General features: G+C 35.5%; 1 protein-coding gene across 10 annotated transcripts in view; it reads left to right on the top strand.

The window, feature by feature from the left end:
* The window catches only part of FUT8 (fucosyltransferase 8), a 192,789-nt gene that overhangs the window by 96,169 nt on the left and 78,966 nt on the right, over positions 1 to 17,654 (top strand). The window lies entirely within an intron of this gene.

The following is a 17,654-nucleotide window of genomic DNA, read 5'->3' as shown; positions in this document are numbered from 1 at the left end:
GGGTTTTGTGAACAGGAGCCAGGATATTTACAAAAACAAATGTATGTATGCTGTGATGTCATACTGCTGCTAACAGTGGCACAACTGATGCTTTCTGGAGTAAAACATTTCTAGTGTAGCAACACTATTAGAATAGGTTCTTAACTTACTTGGTCGAAGTGTTTTATGATGTATGTATTTCTCTGTTACTAAACCATTGCTATTTTAATCCAGATCAAAGATGCTTATGCTAATTTTGTCCCACTGGTTCCATTCAAACAATTCATCTAGTTGTTCTCAGTCTTCTGGTCTCCATGTTTTCTTATTGTTTTATGATGTTGTTTCCTGTTTTTCCTGGGATAGTCCAGAAAACTAATTTGCATATACCTGGAATCTATGTTTTTCAATTCATTATTGTTGCTATTAACTAATACATAATTCTTAAAATGTTTTATGATATGAAAAGATTTGTATGATGAACCTGAATTACTAAGCTCTGTTGGAGGGGAGAAGTTAATTAATGCTGATACTTCTGAAGTTATTATGCAAGGACTGAAAACTGAACATTCATTCTATGTGTAATGTACATTTCTGAAAACTGCTTCTTTTCTGACGCGTACACTTTAAGTCAAAAGTAGTGGCATTTAGATGTACTCTGAACATAGTACAAAATCACCAAATCAGAACTATTCAACTGATCCCAAGATTTTTCAGCTACCAGTTTATATTTAGTTTTGGCTGTTCAGTACAATAGCAGTATTCCAGGGAACACTGCTAGGATGTGACCAGTGCAAAATAATCTCTGCGTTTGGGAGCATTTTACAGCAACATATGTTAGAGCAGATTATTATTTTGATGCCTCATTAGATCAGGGAGCATAGCACACAGCAAGGTCAAGAAAAAGGAAAACTCCAGCTCTGTTTAGTGGAATGCAGATCATACATTTTAATATCTTCAGAGATTATTTAAATATCATGCTCTCCACCCCTCACTCTGCTTTTTTTTTCTTCCATGCACCTTTTTGAAGCAATGATCTTTCAGGCTTGAACGCCACAAATCCCTCAAATTTGGCAGTACTTGTGGGTTTTCCCTGTTTGCCATATATCAAAGGATTGCTTATTGCTTGCATTTCATTTATTCCTTTGCATCAACTTTTTCATAATTTAGTAACAGTTGTAAACATCATCTGGAGATGGAGTTGATGTGATCTTTTCCTAGCCCATGGCAAAAATAATCAGTAAGTTCTGTGGGATTTCCTAAAATCTATGGATTTTCTCCAGCTTTGTATGTACTGAGATTCAAAACAGGCTGTAAAGAAGCATCAGAATTAACTTAGCTGATAATTTGATATAGAAAATAATCAGGACTTTGTTGCAATTTGGTACTTCCATACATGTATGCGTCTTCCAAATCTCCTTTCCCTGTAGACACTCACAAAGTCATTGCCAGCTACTTGTGCTAGTGGCTTGTATTTCAACAGGATCTTAATCTGTGCCATTTCTTTTAGTGACCTTAAAAGGATGTCATGTGCCCATATGCACACAGGAAAAGTGTTTTAGTTCGGTGTGGTTTTTTTTTTTTCATTTTTAATCTATATACTTTTAGCAGGCATAGTATAAATAAATGCTTTTTCCTCTTTTCGTTTTTGTACACACCTACATTATTTTTTGTGAAACACAATTTATTCTGTTACTCTGCTTAATGCTGTAACTTCTTTTGATTTCAGTCTAATTCCTGGCCTGTTATGATGAGTAATCAAGTGTTTCTTTCATCGAGAAAGATTGTTGTGTTTATGAATTGATTATCGTTCTTCAGCAGCTAAATTGCTCAGCGTGACTGCTTGTTCAGAGTTTTTGAAGGCAAGAAGTATTTTGCCATGTTTTTCACCCTGTTCCTTTGGACCAGTTCATGCAGTCACATTGTGGAGAGGATTATAGGTTTTTCTGTAACAACAGTGGTGTTTTTTTTTTTTTTTTTTTTAATCTTTCCCCACCTGTCATTTAAGTATACAAGATTAAGGAATGAACTATAAAAATATGTTTTTCCTCGGCAAGTTATTTTATGACAAGCTAAGAACCAAGTCATTGCTAAAATTTTATTTGTTAATATCAAATATGAGAATTATTTTGGGATAATTTTGGTAGAACTGGTTGCAGTATAAAGTGTTTGAAAGAGTCTAATATTTTTCTTTCTTTATTGTCAGACTAAGTTGATTCCCCCTGCCTCATTTTATTATTGATAATAGTCTCCTGACATTTTTAAATGATCTTAATTTCTAGAATCATCGGAACTATAAATATGTAAAGAATATTTTTATGGTGTGTGATTGTAATGATTTGTTGGGTTTAATGCCTTTTTATTTATATCCTACTGTTCTGCAGTTTTGATCTAGAATATATGTTTTTGTTAAGCAGAGAAAATCTGAGAGAATGGGGCATGAGAGAAAAGCGTAACACTTACAACAGTAAAATGCCCCAAACCAAACAAACAAGCAAACTAACAAGAAAAGCTAAGGAAAAAAGCTTAGGCCAAACTATTCCAAAAGCCTGTATTGCATATGGGAAAGCTTCCTCACCAGAACTGTGACATGATGTGAACCACACTGCTCCTTGGTTATGTGCTTTTGTCATAGGATATAGCTTTATCTTAGTTGACTACAGTTCTATACTAGGACCAAATCCTATTCATATGTGTATATATAGAACTGGCTTTGTTGTGTAACTACAGCTTATGTTGGTCTCTGTACCAGGAAAATAGAAGGTGGTGTATTTAAGAGAACCTTATTTTTAAAGGATTCCAAAGCTGTCTTTGAGGCAAAAGATTTCAAAGTTTAACTTCTGTACCAAGCAAATCTGGAGAGACTGTGAAAATAGAGTTACTGGATATGTGCTTAAGTGTGGGATATTGAAGATGCCAATGCAAAGGTGTGACCTGATCAATAAACTGTAATGAAATTACCTGTTTTTGGCAAGGCTCTTCCACAATCACTTTTAGAAAAATGGAAGTCTGCTGGGAAAAGAGAAAAAGTCTTTTTGCAAATTTGTAACTCAGTAAGGGAATAGAAAAATAGGAATATGTGGTTATTTTTCATAATAGAAACAGCGTAATGCAAGGATTCATCTTATCCTGCTCAGGGGTCTGTGCTGGGTCATGTGTAATTCATCATAAGAATAAATTACCAGGAAAACAGAGTCTCCTGGGATTTTCTGAATAGAATCTGTATGGGGAAACTTTAGCATTATATTTGGTTCTAAATAATCTTGATATAATGTTTACATTTTAAGTGCCAGTTTTTTTCTTCACTTCTCTAACATAGATTAGGAGTGAAGAAAGTTAGAAATGGGTACATATTGAGATTTGGGAAAAGATCTTTCTGTGGTCAGGTAACATGTAAAAAAATAAATAAATCTGAATGGTACTAAACGAACCTTGCATGTATAATTTAAGGAAGATATGACTATTTGTGTTACTCAGTACAGTATGTGGAAGCCTTTTGGAATACTATGTGAAAAGACTAAAAAAAATATTTTGCACTCCTTAAACATAAAGCTGAACTTGGTAGTAAAGAATTTTTTGGGGCCTCCCCCTTGTCTTGTTCTGTATTTGATGGATATTGTTTTATGTGCACTTAAATAGCAACCAGCAGCTTTTTCAGTTTAGTTCAATTTGTTCTGGTTTAGGTTTAACAAGAGTCAGAATACTGCTTTAGGTTAATTTCTGGTTCAAGGAAAACTAAGATTTTGGGTGAGGTTTTTAGATGAAGTTAAATTTAACTGGCTGTATTAAAAGTAAAATTCAAAGCAGTGGCCTTTTTCCTGTATATGATCTTAATATGCATTGCTTAAGAAAAAGAACCAGCAATTGTTGCAGTTTATTGCACACATTTCTTTTTGTATATTGCAATATGAATATACTAAGAATATATTTTTAGAGCTTGTTCTGGCATTTGACAACACAGATTTTTTTTTTCTTGTACTTATAACTGAATTTCTTTGGTAACTTACTATCATTTAGTGGTCTGAAACAGATGGAAACATTCTGCTTGTTTGTAGATCTGGTTGTCAATACACTGTTAATTTTGCTAACATCAGGAATCTCTTTTGCAGTTTGGAAAAGGTTAATAGATCCATTAAAAGCAAATCAGGACAGTGGAGATTTTTAAAAATACTGGAGTTGAATTTTTGATCACCCAATGCTATTGCAGACTTTGTCTACCGTCATTGCTATAAAAAGCAAGGTATACTGGTGTATTTAAAATATGTATTCCATTGTATGTGTGTTTTTAAAAGTTTAACTTCTTGTATACAACTGAAAGATCCCCATACTTAAGACTTTTTGGGCTAATGAGAACTGAATCTGAAATCTTTTATTTCTCTCTGGAGTCATCTATGCAGATCAGTGGCATAAACTCAGTGTACATAATTTCTCTTCCCCCCATATTTGCACAGAGAGTTTTCCCTAGAGAGCTGTCTTATGAAATCTATTACTAAATATTTAGACCATTTCTAAATGATTCTGTATGAAGTATAGTTCTTGCATATGTCAATTAAAGAACTTTTTTGTAATGTTATATATATTTCTGTGAAATAACCAGGGTCATTTTGCAATCATAACTTCCATGCCAATCGCTCCCTTTTTTCTGAAGAAAACCAAAAATACTCTGTGCAATATCTGGTAGTTGTAAATAAGTTTCTGAAAATCATTACCTGGGCTACCAGTAGTAGAGTGACATGATATTGCATGGTTTTTTTCATACAAGCCTGGTTACATTCCTCTTTACTCTCTTGCCCTCAATATTTCTGTCTTTAGTATCGATTTGAAATGTGTTTAGTAAATAGATAACAAAATTAATCTGTCATTTGCAGGTAACTTCTTTTTAGTTTTGTTTATTTAAGAAAGCTTACATCAGTTTTGACCTCCTGATGTATGGACACTGATGTCCATCATCACTTATGCTTCTGAAGGCTGATGATTATAGTGAAGTAGAATATCTTGCTGCCAGTCCTGTAAATATTTAAACTGCTAAAGCATTACACTGACCATAGCAAAAGACTTAACATTCACTTGTGTTGAGCAGATACTGTAGTAGCGAACAGTAAGATAGCAATGACAGAATTGATTAGTAGTGCCACTGAAGTAAAAATGAAAAAGCGCAACATTCTCATTGAACCTAGGCATTATAATTCAGTGAAGGAATTTAGCACTTTTTATTTTGTTCTAAATTTAAAAAGAAGAAAGGTTATCACAAAATTGTGACACATTTTCAGAAAGAAATTCAGTGTGAGTGTTCCTTTTGCCATACAAGATATTTAACTACATAAAGGGAAGGGCTAAGATTCCACTCCAAGTAAATGCAGTGGCAGCTGCTAACAGTCTTGAAGTCATATATGTGGTGTTAATCGACACCTGAAAAGGTGGCCTAAGAAGCAATAAAACTTTTTTAGAGGAACTAATTGTCATAGCACTTGTTATTGCTATGTTAATTGTTAGATGCAATTGTTATTTTTCAGCATCTCAAAAACTGGATCCAATCTACAAGTGTTCAAATTAGTGTTACATTTCATTTCCAGTTGATGCCACCACATGTATGTTGTCCAAGTTTATTTAAGTTTGAATAAACTATGAGCAGAAGAGGCAGGGTTAGAATTCATCTGAGATACTGGAATGATATGCTTTGATATTTTGATTCTGATGTCTTTGCAAGTTGATGTTTACAAGTTATGCAGGTTGAGAACAAGAAGACTGAAATACAGTTCAGTCAGAATTTTGGTGGCTGTTTGATTTAGTCTTTATAAAAGATACATATTGGCAGAAGGCAGAAGCCATTGGAGAACTGGTATATCTGAGAAATTCAGTTGAGCATAAGGAATCCTTTCTAAAGAAAGAATTTCAGTGCTCATTATGTTAATAGCTTTGTGTTAAAACTGTGGTGATGGATGGAGAGTGGGGAGAAAATCAGTTACCACTTCATTAATGTTATTTGTCTAATTTTCAGTTTCTGCTTCTCCATGTACGACACTTCTGGGATATTTGAATAGCAGACATTAAGAATTTTTAGGAACTGAAGCATATAGTGTTCTGTGAACTTTAAAAACAAGTTTTAGTATCTTTACTTTTTTCCCCACTGACAGACTTGAAATGTAATGCTTTATGGTTACTTAAATTTTAAATGAAGCCTGTGGGTTTTGATGTTTTGGCAGTCTCAGTCTTTTACTCTATATAACATGATTAGGAAATAGGCCAGGCACTTCTGCACTGAGAAAGCTGTGTTGGCATTCTGTTGCTTTCCCCCCCACTCTGATAAGTGAATTTAGTGAATGATTTATTTATTTGACATCACTGACACAAATGCATGTAAATAAAAAAAATAAATATAAAAATGAATAGTTCTCTTCCAAACTGGTGACTGAATAGCATTCTGAAAAGATTAGAAATACCTAAGATCAGTTTTGGAAAATGAAAATGTGTGAAATAGTGTAGGTTATCAGGGGTTCTATTTTGTTTGTTTCTGATAATTCTTGTATGTGGATTGCAGCTGACATTTTGGGTATGTATGGATGCTTCTGTGAATGCATCAGGATCTGAGTTAGGGGTGCAAAGCAGGGACAGTAAGTCCTTTGAATATGGTAGGATTAAATTATACCAGCAGCAGCATGTGACACTGAGCACAGTTTTATTTATTACATTGTTTTGAAAAGTGCAGTCTGCCTATGCTTTAAACAGTAAATGTAAACATGAAATGGTGTGATTTGTAAATTAAAACATGAACACAAAGTATTCACATGCACGGATTTCATTAGGATACAAAAATCTCAGAAAAATAAGTTTACCTCTTGTAAGTCAGGAGGCCAACTAATCCATCTTTCCTGCTCAAACATGTAATCGGTTTGTATGTATGCGTACTTTATTACGAAGAAGTATTTGGTTCACCTGCAAGGGCCTGCATGTGTGCAGAAAGGACATTTTGAAGCAGACCATAGGAACTGTTCAGGAAGAAATAGTGATGTTTCAAACATTCAGTATTATATTATAATGTCACTATTTTTTCTGTAGTACTTAATGTTCTCAGATTGCTTCTGTGTTTTAAAGGATATAATTTTTTTGGTAAACTATACTGGTTGGAAATGAACAGTTACAAATTTTATTTGATCTTGTTTTCTGAATAGCCTGCTTTTTGGAGCCCTTAACTGTGTTTGTCCTAGTAATGCCCTATTATTTAGTAGAAAAACATAGTAATTACTGCATTTACAAAACTAATTACTGAGATTTTTCAATCAATTTGCTACGAGGAATGGCTAGCCCTCTGATTAGAACAAAATTGTCAGACAAAATGTCTTTTCCTGTAAGCACAGATACTTAAAAATAAGCCATTTAATAAACTACAGGTAAAAGGTTATGTTTCATGTTTTATTGTACCATCCAAACAACTTTCATAACATTTCTTCTGTAGAAGTGCTTAGGCGGTATGATATCCCCTCATCTTTCTCTGTTTTTGCATGACTGGTCACACATTGTGGCTTCTTTCTATGGCTAGCTGCTGCTTTTCATAAAGAGAAGATTGTGAGAGAAAATGGTCTTATAAGTAAAATTTATTTTTGTGACTAACTTTTAATCTCTATTAGCATTGACACAGCAAGACTTAGTTTTGCAAAAGGCAGCCCTAAATTCTGCAGCAGTGTGGGTTTGTTGTAGATCTGCAGAATTCCACTCGTGCTGCCTACTTCCAAATGCATATACATGGACTATATATCATTCTAGCCAACTCCCTTATAATTACTTTTGAAATTGTTACAACACAAGTAGTCTCCCTAACTTTGGTGCTTCAGAAGTTCATGATCATTATGTTTGGTATCTTGAAAACCCTTAAGAACTATATCACAACTGTATCAGAATGGGCTGAATTCTGTGACCGCGTTGCTTTACTGCTTGTTTTGTTGCAGTTCCCTTCACTTTTATTCTTCACTTATCTGAATAGATTTTCAGTAATGTCCAGGGCTACGTGAGATCCAGACAGAAACAGTCAACTGTAAAATTAATTCGGTATGAACTTTTGTCTGAAAAACTTTAAATCTCAGTAGCAGTTCTCTGTGGAAGAAGTGGAAGCAAGCTGCCATGATCCTTCTATTTTCTGAGCTTCCAGAACCTGGGTTGGTCTAAGACTGGTGCAGTATAATATCCATGGATGGATTTTTCTAGCAAGAATATTTAAGTCTATTTTTTAACATATCCAATTTGTAAAACTCAAACACATTTTACAGTGAATTTCATAATTTAATTGTGCCTTCTGAAAATCCGGATATGTGACATCAACCAGGTCTCCTTTAGTTTCATGCAAATTTAATTGTATGTAAACTTCACCTTCTGAGGCATGACTTCATTCAAAACCCTTGCTGATAATTTCCCAGGATCTGGTGTTTATCCATGTGTCTACTGTTTCTGCTGTGTATTGTAGTTTCCTCTTATTTATCTGTTGTAGACATCTTAGTTACTGATCTGTTGTTTCTCTGATCCTCCTCAGAGCCTTTTTAAAAAACTGATGGTTATATTCTATTCCCTTATCATGGAATCTTAAGTGATAAGACACTGTGAAATTCTTAAAGGTTTGTATTACTTGAGTTCTATTAGAATAGGTATGTGGATACAGTTTGGTCCTGATGGTTTGTTATTGGTCATTTTACTGACATTTCAAGCTGCAAGAATTCTTCTATTGTCTTCTTTGTGAAGAAAAATTTCAGTTTTGATTTAAATCCCTTTCTAGTAACTGGTAGTGCATGTATTTCATTTAGCTTATTGCTGTGGTCCTGTATTTTAAATTGTGCTGTTAAAATTCAAACATCATTTGGCCGTACAGAATCTCTGTCAAGTCTTTTAGTTCTATCATGGTTTTAATAAGTTTTGCTGTAGTTTTATGCATGTAAGAATTTGCTTCTAAAAAATTCTATAGCCTACCAATTTCGTATCTTCCAATTAAGCTTCGTCACCACCTCTGTACTTAGTTTATAAGTGTCACAGGGAGCAAACCCTGAATCATTATAATCTTATGAAGCAGCTTAAGTTGTATTCCAGACTTCTTTTCTGCTGCTTCCTGTGTTGTTTCTCGAGTGGGTGTGGATTTGGTCACCAGCTCCTTCCCAGTGTTTTCTAAAAGACTGTCTCATTCTGTTATAAAATCCTCTGTCTTTGTATTCAGCAGTCATGTCACCACAGAGCCTTCACTCACATTACACAATGTGTTCTCTTACACTGGTGATATTTTAATGCCTCGCTGTTGTAACCTTCCTTCTTCTATCCTTTAGAATCTGTGTCATCAAAAAGTTAATCTCCATGTAAGGATATGTTTGTATCATCTATCATCAGATTTATGGGACCATTTCTGTCTCAGAATTTTCTTTATTCTCATTGCCCCTTGACTTATAAGCCTGGAGATGGAGTTGCTCAAGGTCTTTAAAAGTCTGTTCAGTGCACTTCTGCTGTCTAAAATCTTCTGAATTTAGCAAAACCAACTTCAAAAAAAGGTACTTCACTTCTGAACACCTCAAGGTAGATAATCATATATATATATATATATATGTATATATATGTATATATGTATGTAGTGTTTGGGGTATTACAGGGAAGCCCCTGCCCTCCACTTAGCTTCTGATGCCATTTGTTTTAATTGTAAGTTCGTAATTTTTCAAGGGGCATAGCGGACTGATTTACTTACTGTTTTCTTGATTTTTTTGTTGATTTTTGATTATATGAATAACTTAAGGAGTAGAGATGTAGATCCTTTATCCTCCTCCCTTTCTGCGGAGCTCAACTCAGATGCCATCCAGACTTCACCTTACCTTTCTAGGTTCTGTCCTGAGGCTCACTGTGCTGAAACAAGAATCCACCAGACTGGCACTAGGTTTGTTACCTGTGGCTGGGTCTTAACCAGACTGTTCAGCAAAAGCGTTCCTGGAGTGCTTGACTCCCATGGGAGGCTGCTCAGGACCATGGAGAGCTCTCCCACAGACCGACCTGGGGATAATGGGCATCTTTTGTTTGTTTTCTTGGTATGTTGCTAAAATTAGGTTGAACTATTCAGAAATAAAGGAGGTTGAAGGGAAGGGCTAAACCCCCTGCAATGGGAGCAGGAATACAAATATGTGGCATTAAAAGGGAGTAGATGGAAAAAGCTTAACCTGCAAGTTCAAGAAACTGTGAAACTGCTAAACATAGGAGCAGCTGCCATGATATAGTCACATCCTTATTACAAAGTGTTCACCACAAAGGAAAATATTGCTTTTCTGCCAAATAATGAGTGTATGTACAGTGATTCTGTGAATGCAGTGGCTTTCTTGGTGGAGATAATTGTAAGCTTGCCTAGGAAACAGTAAGAAAAACACATGACGGTAGTTTTTTCCTAGTGCTTGATCTTTTTAAAAAGGCTATTTCAAACGCTGCATTGTATTCCTTATTACCAGTCCAAAATACTTGAATGGGATTTCACTAGAAATACATATGAGAAAAAAAAACAAATTTAGCTTTTAAGTCCTTTTTTACTATACAGTATTCATATTGTTTTAATAATTACAGACTTTATATGACAGTGTAATTGGTCTTATTTTTAGAATGTTTAGCTTATAAAATATTCTTTTTTTAAAAAACAGCGTTCTTTTGTTTCTATTGGTAAAGTTATTTTACATGTATATGCGCACACACACACACACAATCCCCCCATCTTGCATATTAAAGAAAATAGCTCACTAATTAAGGCTGGTATTTTCTAACGCTCGCCATGATTTGACAGCAAATCTATGAATTAGTGGTAATTATTTTATAAATAAAAATGGGAATTCTGATTAACAGTGTAATCTTAAAACTTGACATAAAGTTAAACATAAAGCTAATACCTTCAAAGGTGTTTTAAACTCATCTGTCGTTTTCCCTTAATAATATGTCACAGAAATTTTGAGAGAAAAAGCCATTTGGAAGCTTTATGTGAGGTTTTGACTTGCAGCTTTCACAGTCCTGTTTTATTCATAGCCTTACTACTGTATGAAGTACTTTTGAGTTTTTCAGTTCCTTCAGTTTTAAATAAAAGAATAGATCTTACATCAGCCATGCACTTGAGCTGTGGTGATGGTGAGGGTCAGATACAGGAAGCAATCAAGTTTTGGTGGCATGGAGCTCTATGAAAGCTGTAAACCAATGTAAATTAGACACTACGAACCTATATGCTAATGCACATAAATTGCTTCCCATACTTGAATTAGCTCATTAGATCTCTTTGTTGTGCTTTGTAGTGTGTAAAGTTCTAAAGTAAAAGGTTTTTATCTATGAAAATAGAATAGTGTTTAAAAGAGAACTGGAGTGCCAAGAGACATTTTTACAGGTTAAGATACATAAATGGTGGCACAGTAGAATTAAACTTCAGGCAAATACTTTATCATATGGCAATATTGGTATTTACAGTCTTCAGTAAAATTTGTCTTGTTCCAATAAAAGCACTGCAGAAAACACAGTTCAAGTAAAATTAGAAAATGGTGATACAAAACAAGACTGATTATTTACATAAGGATCACTTCAGACATTCTTTCCCTGATGTGGCCAACTCAAAATTGTATTCTGGCATTTCTGTTACTGGGTTGTCAATTCACCCAGTCTCCAAGCTACCAGTATGTAACAAGGAAGGCTCTTAGCTCAGTTCTGTGACTCTTTTTTCCAGAAGATTTCCTGAATATTGTATAGCCTTGACTGTGCTTTGTTCACAAAACCTCCTGGTTGCAAATAACACTCTGGTTTTCTTATGGCTGCCAAGTGTTGTGCATTTTTGCATAACTATTACAAACTCAGCAGCTCTTTCATCTGCCTGTTTTTCATCTTGATTTATAAACATCCAGCTGAGTTGGGAACAGGCTGATGTTAAGTTTCTTGGTTATTAGATTTTGCATGTTGTTTTCATGCCAGCCAAAAGAAGAAAGATCTTACCTCTTATCTTGCTTCTGATGTTTCCAGCCATTAAGGAATGACATAAGGAAGCTGGTGGAAAAGAAGATTTAGTGGAGAGCTTCAGCACTAACAAGAGTGGAAAGATCAAATATTAGCTAAACGTTGTCCATCTTTTTTGTCCCACTCTGTTCCTTCCCCAAGGATCATGCTACCAATAGGAAACTTCACTTCCCCCACACAGAAGAGACAGCTGTGCTTTGGTCCCAGAAAGCACTGAAACAAAGCAAAACATTTGTATGTCTTATTCTGATGACTTGGACTCTAATGCAAAACTATGGAACAGAGTCACATCTTGGGAGTGGGTGAACATCCTTGTGAATTTCTTGGCTGTGGAACCACATGCAGTATGAAAGATGTTACCTTTAGTGTTGTTTATTCTAAGTGATGTTAGAAAATTAGCTGTTTTCTTATTTAAGCTTCTAATGAGAAGTTCAGTGTGATTTAAAGTGAAATGTCCAGTAAAATGTGGAGAGCATTAGCTTATTTTTAAAATCGGGCTTTTTTTGTCTTTTGGAGAAAAGAAAATGAAAAGTTTGGCTGTTGTGGATAAGAGATTGTCTGAAAGATTTGCCAGATCAGTAAGCATGTTTGAATACTTTTTAACTAGGTCATGCTAGAGTGCCTTGGGGTCCATTCTTCTAGAAAAGTGATGGTAAATCTGTAGCTTACATGCAGTTTGAATGCAACTCATGTTTTAGAATCACATCATGTGACCAGTAGTGGGGTCATGCTGACACGGGCTGTTGGTTAACAGAAATGCCCAGCTATTGGAAGAAGTCCGCCAGGAGCAGTGAAGTTCAGCAGGATGTTCTACTGAGTCTGGTTCAGGGAAGCTTCTGAGCACTTGATCTTTTCAGGATATGTGCTCTGCTGTGTGGCTATTGACCATGTTGAGATTTTGGTATGCAGCTTAGTGGGCTAAGAAGATTAACCTTCTTTTATTCTAGAGGTTTACTGATCTCCAGAAGTATTTCACAGAATTAGGGATATTAAGCTCTGTGCTCTATTAAGGACATAGTAAGTTCTAAGTTCTGTTAAGAAAGGGATGTTCATCAACTCTTATCTGAACTAATGCAGGGCAGGAAACCCAATTCTTTTTAAGCTTTTGATTAAACATACATATATTTGTAAGCATTTTTGGTGCTTTGATTTAAAGGGAATGAGTGGCCAAGAATCTGTTACCACATTAAGTCATGTTTCAATGGCTGAATGCTTTAGCTGTTATACACTTACAGGTTTAGGAACTCTTTTCCCCTTCTTCATGAGCTGAATTTATCTAAGTTAATCCTCAGATTTTGTTATGCCTTGGTTTGCAAGTGTAAGAAGCAATTAACTGTCAGAAATCCATTCGTTTTTAATATGTTATCTCCTGCTAACTTCCATAGTCTGTTCTTTTACTATATTGCTTCCACAGATTTTCAGTCTTCCCATTTTCTTTTGGCAAGAGGTTTCTACAAGGGTTATCAGTAGTTTATTAACTTATTACTCTGGAGGAAGCTCATGCTTGATGTTAGAATTGATATTTGAATTTATATTATTCATTCTTGACTGTGGCTATGTTAGATTAGGGTTGTATGGAGTCAATACAGTAAATAAACAAGAATAAATAAACCTGTACTCTTATATAATTGTCCTGTTTGTTTGCTAAGTTAATTTTTATCTTAGAGACATTTGGTTAGTTCAGATAAGACTAAAGGTAACTTCTCACTTTGCTGTGTTTCTGGTTAATGTATTATCTTAATAGTTAAAAGGGACTAAAACTGAATACTGCTTTATCCGTTGCTTATTGAAATGGGCCTGTATATATAATTGCCGTGGAGGAGTGTATTGTTTCTGCAATTGACTCTTTTTTTTCTTATCTTTCTGAAAGAAGAATCAGCAGTTACTTTTTGTCTAAGTGTTTGACAGAGAATCTTGCATATATTTGACAAGTAAGCTGCTCTTTTCCTTTCAATGTACAATTCCCTCTTTTGTGTAAAATTGCATCAATTGTAAAAAAAAAAATAAAATTACTGTATTATTTTAGGCTTTCTAATGTAATATGTTACAAAAATTGTAAGTACTTGTATTTATTACTGTATCTAAGACAAAGGAGTGCTTAGTATTTTCAGACAGTATTTGTTTTTACGGTTGATGTTTATCTAGTTCAAGAAAGTTCTTAATTGTAAGTAGTTCATAACTCCTGTTAAACTGTTTCAAGGTCAGTGTTCTATGTATATTTTCAGCTTAGAAAACCCAGGTACTGTGGGTATGGATCTCTGAACCACTGCCATTGTGGTAAAGGAACCACTTGGCCGTTCATACAGCATCATTTTGAGAATGTTTGGTCTGTGATGTTAAAATTACTTACATTTTTGGGGTGTTTTGGGGTCCTTATTATTTTTTTGATCTCTAACCAGAAACTATATAGTAGAAGTAGGATTGTAGTAATGCTTTGTTCTCCATTCCTATTTTATTTTATTGTTTTTCTAGAAATTTAATAAGTACAGGGGCATGTTGGACATAATTTTGATGTGGTTCTGCCTAGGCTTTCTCCTTATGATTGACTCCTCAAAGGAGACCAAATGTTTTTTAACTAAAGAAGTACCAAGTTTTATTAGAATAACAGTTAGGATAATTAACATTTTAAGTATTGAAAGCTCAGTGAATAGGGAAAACAGAAGAAAAGTAAATTTTTTTTAAACTGCTTTTTCTCTCTCTGCGTTGTCAGTGTGAGTATACTGTTGTTTCCACTTGCTTACAGTTAATTCAGTGACTATAAGCTGTAAAATGCACAGTGCCTTCTGATCTGGTGGAATTTTTTCCTATCATGTGCAAGGTCAGATATCCTGCTCCCTGCTCCTTACTGCAATTTCATTGCTTGGACTGCAAGCTCCTGTACTGGAATTTTCTCGGCTCCCATACTCTATAGTTTCTTGAACCTCCTGAACCTGAGCATAGTCAGGATATCTCCAAGGAATGCAGATGGTCCCTGTTACTCTGAGAGGCCCTACCTGACCCAGTCATATTACAGAAGCATTAAGATGATTGTGAGCAAGCAACCAGAATGCTTCCTGCCTCCCTAATACTGTCTGTCAAAAAGAATGGAGGGCACTTCTAAAAAGTATGAAGTTATATGCATCTAAAGGTATTACTAGAATTCATAAAAGGCAGGGCTTGGATCAATATATTTGTTGTCGCTAATAAATACTAAAATGAACAGAGAATTTTGTTATGAGAGCTGAAATATGTTTTTACACTCAGAAATTATAAAGAGAGCTTATGTTTTTGCAAGTTGGCAGGAATTTTGTCGAAATTTTGAGAGTTGTATTCTTCTGCTATGGAATCCTTTTAAAGGGCTATTCAATTTATTTGTATTTTGTTTTCCCTACCTCTCAAGTGATATCTCCAGTTAAGTGGTTATTCTAGTGACTTTTAATATTTTGATTAAAATAAAATTCATTTTCTTTGCAAGGTTTTCTTAACATACTTATATTTTTGTAGAAACCATAATGTACATGAAAGAATATACATGAATACTCTTCTATTAATTTTATAAGAGATAGGTTTTAAAATAAATACTCTAACCTTGATTTTTTTTTTTTCCATTTTCAAAGATGTGACTGGTGTTTTGAACAAGTAGTGCTTAAAGATGGGGAAACAATTATTTGACAAAACTGCTAAATGACTGAATGACTTTAATTGATTACACAGATTTGTATCTTCCATTCAAAATATGTAACATCTTTCAGCTGCAAATTTAATAGTATCTGTAAATATTAATGAATTCAATTTCAAAAAACATTTTGAGATTGGCAAATATTAACAAAGGAAACTGGGGCCTGGTGAGACTGGCTTGTACAAATTACTCATTAAATCAATACAGAGCTTGAAATATTCTTTGATGGCTAGATCACATTGTATCTCATCTAGGTACAATGAAAGATGGTAGCTGAAAATATTCAGATTAAGTAAGTGATCTTTGTGGAAAATCCATTATTAGTTAAATAAAAAGTAGGAAATGTGATATTTTAAGATTAATTAGGTTCTCTCTCAGTGTCGTGATTCAAGGGCAAATGAAAAGGAAGATGTTCTTATGTTTTTTCTCTGTTCTTTGAATGTGAAACTAAAGGGAGTTGCTTATTTTAAACAGTTGTTACTTTCACTGGCTACTGGACTAGTGGAATTACTTGTTAGTCTCCAAGCCCATGATGCAGTTGTGTTTATTTCCTCCTGTCATGTAGAGGGTAAACTGTTCTTCAGATATGTTATGAAATTTTGATATTTAAAAATTTACTGCTATTCATGTGAAAGATAATATATGTTGTACACTTGCATGTTATGCCTTTTAGATTTTTTTTTTTCACACCAAAAGCTGTAAAAAAAATGCTGATTAGATTTGATTCCTGAGGAGTTCTGTTATTTCATGGAATCACAGAATAGCTGACTTTGGAAAGTACCTCTGGAGATCTTCTAGTCCAACCCTGCTGCTCAAAGTAGAGTCTACTGGAGCAGGTTGCTCAGGTCTGTGTCTCAGTCTCCAGGGATAAGACACTTTACTGACCTGCCCAGCCTGTTCCAGTGTTTGATGACCCTCACATTAAATAGTATGTTCTTAGGCTTAAATGGAATTTTGTGGTTTAGATTGTACCCATTAAATAGAATAGAGTATTTCAGTTGGAAAGGACCTACAATGATCATCTAGTCCAACTGCCTCACCACTTTAGGGCTGAGCAAAAGCTAAAGCATAGTATTAAGGGCACTGTCCAAGGGGCATCAACCAGCTTTCTAGAAAGGTGGTTCCAGTGTTTGGTGTTTGACCACCCTCTCTATAAAGAAATGCTTCCTAATGTCCAGTCTAAACCTCCCCTGGTGCAGCTTCGAACCATTCCATGCATCCTACCACTGGGTCCCAGGAAGAAGAGATCAGCACCTCCCTCTCTGCTTCCCTTCCTCAGGAAGCTGTGAAGAGTAATGAGGTTGCCCATCAGCCTCTTTTTCTCCAAACCAGACAAGCCCAAAGTCCTTAGCTGCTCATCGCAGGACATTCCTTCCAGCCCTTTCACCAGCTTTGTTGCTCTTCTCTGGATGCATTTAATGACCTTCACATCTTTCTTAAGTTGTGGGACCCAGAAGTGCACACAGTGCTCAAGGTGAGGCTGCAGCCATGCTGGATACAGTGGATTAATCACCTCTTCTGACCGGCTGGTTATACTGTGTTTGATGCACCCCAGGGTGCACATCACCCTCTTGGCTGACAGCAAGCCTAATACAAGTCAGCTGTGTGCCCTGGCAGCCAGTGCCCCCAGATCCCTTTCTGCAGGGCTGCTCTTCAGCCGCTCCTCTTCCAGTTTGTACTTGTGCCTGCCATTACTCCATCCTTGGTGCAGAATCCGGCATTTTGACTTGTTAAATTTCAACTTACTAATGCTCCAATCTAGATCCCTCTGCAAGGCACCTTGTCCTTCAAGAGAATCAACAGCACCTCCCAGTTTGGTATTGTCAGCAAACTTGCTAATGGTACATTCAACTCCTGCATCCAGATCATTGATATGGAACAGAACTGGCCCTAGAATTGAACCCCGCGGAACACCACCGGTGACCGGTCCCCGGCCAGATGTAGCCTAATTCACTGCTGTGCTTTGAGTCCTGCCCTTCAGCCAGTTCTTCACCCAGCACACCATGAACCCGCTCATCCCACAGCCGGACAACTTGTC

This window comes from Falco punctatus (genome assembly GCF_963210335.1).
Source record: "Falco punctatus genome assembly, chromosome: 7".
NCBI classification, from domain to species: Eukaryota; Metazoa; Chordata; class Aves; order Falconiformes; family Falconidae; genus Falco; species Falco punctatus.
This window is presented reverse-complemented; position numbering and strand designations above follow the sequence as displayed.